We start from the raw sequence: 5,885 nt of genomic DNA on the forward strand, positions 1-5,885 counted from the left end.
TATGACAGCATTGGGTGGGGGAGACTGCTTCTGCTACTACCTACCCTCTGGCAGTAGTCCTGTTTCCTTTGTCTACTCTCTTATGCCACATCTGAAGAAGATTATGGTGACAATTGCTACCAGTGTTCTTATCATTGTCCTCTCGCTTACCATAACCAAAGCCATGTAGGCAACTGTTCTACTTCCCATCCAGCTTCCTTTAATGAGGGCCTTTGACCAGCACTAACCACCAATAAAATTTGTTGTTGCCTGCTGCTGAGTTGATTTTCAACCCACTATTAAAAAATAATTCTCATATTACTGCTGTGGGCTGGACAGGCTCTAGCTAACGCACCTCTCTTAAGGCTTCTACTTTGGAAATTTAAATACCAATAGCTGAACAGGTTTAAGGTGGTTTTGCTTGAGTGAGAAGGAGGAACTGATGCCAGTACCTCAAGGATTGGTGCTGGGGCCAATTTGTTCAATATATTTGTGAGCGATATTGCCGAAGGGTTAGAAGGAAACGTCTGCCTTTTTACGGATGATACCAAGATTGGTAACAGAGTGGACATCCCGGGGGAAGTGAGAGAATGAAAAGGATCTGCAAAAGTTGGAAGAATTGTCTAATGTTTGGCAACTAAAATTCAATGCAAAGAAGTGTAGAATGATGCATTTGGGGAGTCAAAATCTGAGGTAGATGTATGTGCTGGGAGATGAGTGGCTGATATGCACAGATGGGGTAGAGAACTTAGGGTGATAAGTGTCTGAGGATCTAAAGGTGACAAAGCAGTGTGAAAAGGATGCTAGGCTGTATAGAGAAAGGCGTAACCAGCAGAAGAAAGGAGGTGCTTCATGCCGTTAAACAGGTCGTTGGTGAACCATGACTGGGATGTAGTTATACCGGGCTATAATCTGTTCAGGAAAGACAGGGTATGACGAAAAGGAGGGGGAGTAGCATTATATGTTAAAGATCATATTAAAGCCACACAATTGCAGGATTTGCAGGTCAAGGAAGAGGCACTGTGGATAAAGTTGGAAAGAGGGAATGGTGAATATATTTACATTGGTGTGATATACAGGCCTCCTTCACAGATGGAGATTTAATAGTAGACATTCAGAATATATCTAAAAAGGGGAAGTTTTACTAATAGGTGATTCTAATATGCCAGATGTTGATTGGGGTATCGCTTTTTCAGAGTTTTCTAGAAGTAGGGAGATCCTGGATTCTCTACCAGGAGAATTGTTCCAGCAGTTGGTAATGGAACCTATACAGGATGGAGTCATACTGGATTTAGTGCTTACAAACGGGGAAAGTGTTTCTGATGTTACAGTGGGTGATCATCTGGCACCTAGTGATCACTGCATGGTGTGGTTTAATATTAAGATGGGTATAGAGAGGGCTCATTGAAAACCGAAAGTTCTAGACTTTAAAAAGATGAACTTTGGATGGGGGATCACGTCAAAGAATTGTCTGGAAAGGAACGTCTGGAAGGAGTGAAATGCAGTGGGCAAAACTAAAAGGAGTAATTGTAAGGGCAACAAATCTTTTTGTGAGGCAAGTAAGTTGAACATAAGAGGAAAAGAAGGCCGCTTTGGTTCTCAAAAGTATATCTGAGAAGGTAAGGAATAAGAGGTTAGATTTCATAAACGACAAAAGATCACAAAGATGAAGACAAGCAAAAATATCTGGAAAAGTTAAGAGAAGCTGGTCGTATAGTCAGGAAAGCAAATATGTAAATGGAATTTAAAAAATAGCTGACACGGTAAAACGGGGAGACAAGACATGTTTTAGATATATTAGTAATAGGAAGAAGTGCAAAAGTGGCATTGTGAGACTCAAAGGTGAAGAGGAGAAATATGTAGAAGTTGATAAAGAAAAGGCTGAATTGCTTAACAAATATTTCTGTTCTGTATTCATGGCTGAAGTACAAGGAACGGGACCGCAGAAGACAAACGTGAATAGGAATGGAGGAATGGTAGACTCTGATCGATATTCAGAGGGTTGTGTTTGTGAGTAGCTAAAATAAAGGTAGACAAAGTGATGGGGCCGGATGGTGTACACCTGAGGGTGCTGTAGGAACTTAGGGAAGTTCTGGTGGTTCCACTGATTGACCTTTTCAATGAGTCTCTAGAGTCGGGAGTGGTAGCGGAGGACTGGAGAAGGGTGGTCCCTCTCCACAAAACTGGAAGGAAGAAGTAGGGAATTACAGGCCAGTGAGTCAGACTTCTGTGGTAAGCAAATTAATGGAAACACTTTTAAAACGGAGAGGGGTGGTAGACTTAAGAGTAATATTGGGAAATTATTTTTCAGAGAGAGGGTGGTAGATGCCTGGAATGCCCTTCTGAGGGAGGTGGTGGAAGAGAGGAAAACGGAGATGGAATTCAAAAAAGCATAGGAAGAACACAGAGGATCACTAATTAGAATATGAACGAGCAAACTTTCACAGTCTGAATCCAGCAAAGGAGATGGTTTGGATAGGCTGGAGTGAGCTTCAACGGCAACTCTAGTAGTTGGAACCTAAGGATAGGATGGGGATAGATGTCTTAGGTCTATGGCTCAGAAATAACAAAGAAAAAAGACATTTTTAATTTATCATAAATTGTAATGCATGTGCTTACAGGACAGACTCGATGGACCATTCAGGTCTTTATCTTATTTATTTAATTTTCTATACTGTTCTCCCAGGGGAGCTCAGAATGGTTTACTTAAAAGTTTTATTTGACTTTGATGAATCGCTTATTTAGTTTTACTAAGCGAGATACAAAATCTAAACATTTTTTTACACAAAATTTAAAATAATGGGGTAGCTATGAATTCAGGTACTGTATATACTCAAATATAAGTCGATCTGAATATAAGTCGAGACCCCCTCCCCCCCCAAAAAAGGTGGAAAAATGGTTGACTCGAATATAAGTTGGGCGGCTTAATATTCAAGGGTCCTGCCCTGTCAAGCACTGCACCCAGCCCCCTTCCCTCCATCCCTCCCCTGTCAGGCTCTGCACCCAGCACCCTTTCTTCCTCCCCTCCCGTTAGGCTCTGCACTCAGCATCTTTCCATCCTCCCCTCCCCTATCAGGTTCTGCATCCAGCACCCTTCCTTCCTTCCTTTGTCAGACTCTGCACTCACCCTCCCTGCCCTATCTTCATACCTCTGCCGATCCCTGGTGGCGGTGCAGCGGGCAGGAGCAAGCTTTCCAAACTCCTGCCCTGCCACTAACCGGCTGCACGATCCAATTTCTTCATCCGAGTGGCACGAGCAGCAGAGCAATTTGGTGCTGCTTCTCGGCGCTGAGCAGCTTCTTTACAAGTTTCAAGTTTATTAAAAGTTTGTTGTACACGCAATATCAAATACTTCAATGTGTATGACAATTTAAAATTGGGAGACAAAATAAAACAATTTGTACAATTAAACATACAATGTATGTACAGAAGTAATTAGCGATACAAAGGGAAGAGGGGTGAACTACAATCTTTAAGGAAAGTAGAAATACATTTAAGGAAAAAACAACATCAGGAGGGTAATGAAGAATGTTTTAAAAATATGGCTAAGCCTAAAAAGAGGAGAGGGGAGGTTGTGACCTATAAATAAGGTCTGTTTAAAATTAGGTATTTGAGCCTGGGATTAATGATAGATGAATTATCCTATCTATGACTCAAATGCGTCTTTGTACAGGTAGCATTTTAATGTGCTTTTAAATTTTTCTAATGAGGTTTCTCCACGTAAATAGATTGGTAAATTGTTCCAAAGTTGGGGTGCTATGACTGAAAAAAATTGTAGCTCTTCTGGTATCTATTATTTTTAGAGAAGGGATAGTCAGCAAATGCTGGTTCCCATGAATTCTTGGAAGCTGCTCAGCACCGAGAAGCAGCGCCAAATCACGCTGCTGCTCATGCAGCTCAAATGAAGAAATTGTGACCTATCACAAGGAGCAGCTTGTGTAAGAATCCACAACCTCAGGGTGCTGAGGATGAGTTCTAACCCCTATGCCGAGGATGGCAAAGACATAGTTAACAAAGCATGGTAGAACATAATATGACAAGCATGGTATGGTGAACCTAGTATTACAAAGCATGGGTAACACAGAATGACGCAACTTGGTGTGTTTGATGAAACACAATATAGAACACATGGAAACAGCAAACACTGTGTGGCAGACATGCTGTCATTTACTACATTACCTATACATGTTGAATTTGGGAAGTGTTATTTGTTCCTGTTTCTCTGTATTTGAACTGTTGTCAGTTGTTTCAATCCAGGGTTTCAGTTGTAGAGAAAGAGCAAATGAAGCCAGGGGCAGAAGCAGCACTGGGAGGCTATCCTAGAGAGTAGAGAGATTTCTTTGCTCCAGGTATATCCCCCTCCCCTCCTTTTCCCTGCAGGCTACCTAGGTTAGACTAGGGACATAGCTACCAATGAGTGAGCTTGGCACAATCCCTAGGCCTACCCAATGATGGGTAACACCTGAAACTGCTCCTACCTGAAGATCCAGCATCCCTATCTTTTTCTCTCTCTCCCCAGGGTGCTGTAGCAGGTAGTCAGCAGTGCTGAAAGTAGGTTATCTCCATAAGAACATAACATAAGAAATGCCTTCACCGGATCAGATCCTAGGTCCATCTTGTCCGGCGACCCGCACATGCGGAGGCCAAGCTAAGTGTTCCCTAATGGAAACCTTGTTCACCCGTATCCCTCAATGTGATTTGCAAGAAGGTGTGCATCCAATTTGCCCTTGAATCCCAGAATGGTGGTCTCTGTCACAACCTCCTCCGGGAGAGCATTCCACACGTCCACCACTCGCTGTGTGAAGCAGAACTTCCTGACATTAATCCTGAGTCTGCTGCCCCTCAGTTTTAGTCCATGTCCTCTTATTCAAGTCACTTTTGACAATGTGAATAACGAAGTTTCTTGCTCTATTTTGTCAAAACCTTTCAGTATTTTAAAAGTCTCTATCATATCCCCTTGCAGCCTTCTCTTCTGGAGGGTGAACTATCCCAATTTTTTGAGGCGGGCCCTTTCCTCTGCCATGACCTGCCTCTCTGATGCAACTTCCTGTGGGTGGGACACAGAAGAGGAATGACCCTGTTGGCTGGAGACAGCCCATTTTCAGTGCTACTTGTCAGGGCTGGCCACCAACCAACTGCAACACCAGGGAGAAGCCGATTTTATGGGAGGAGGGGGACATAGAGGGTAGGACGGATGTTAGCAAGAGAGAGTATAGGGAAAGGGAAGAGAGAAGTAATGCTAGACCTGGGAGGGGCAGATGGAAGAGTAAGAGAAATGTGGACAAAAGAGAACAGGAAAAAAGAGGGGTAGGGGAGGTGGTGGAGGAGGTGGGGATGGAGAGCAGATGGGAGAAAAAGGTAGGAGCAACTGGGGCTTGCTCCTGCCCCAGGAACCCAATACCACTAGGAAAAGGCGGTATGGACATCAGGCTGAGGGATTGATATTGGAGGAGGGCCTTTGATGCCCCTTATAAAATGCAGCCTGATGCTTCCTGGGCACTGGAATAATGTTGCTTGTGGGATGGCTCACAATCAGCATTATTCACTTACCATTGGAATCAGCAATCTGCAGTACTTATACCGCAAGTTGTTGCATCCCATGGCAAAATCCAAAGCACATCTTGATAACTGTTTTGTTTTGTCCCCTATTTTTTAAATGTTTTACATATTGAAGTATGTGACATTGCGTGTACAACAAACCTTAATAAAACTTGAAACTTGATAACCTCCTTCCTAAATTAGGATGTTTAGCTAAACATTTAGGTTTCTTAATTAGGCAGAAACTAGGGCACAAATTAGAGAACATAAAGTTAGGAGCACTGCTTTCTTTGAATTGGTCCCACAAGTGTTTACATCTTATTGGTGGAAAATGATGCTAATTAATAAATATATGATGTTTGGTTCTA

Source organism: Geotrypetes seraphini, chromosome 6 (genome assembly GCF_902459505.1).
Source record: "Geotrypetes seraphini chromosome 6, aGeoSer1.1, whole genome shotgun sequence".
Classification (NCBI taxonomy): domain Eukaryota; kingdom Metazoa; phylum Chordata; class Amphibia; order Gymnophiona; family Dermophiidae; genus Geotrypetes; species Geotrypetes seraphini.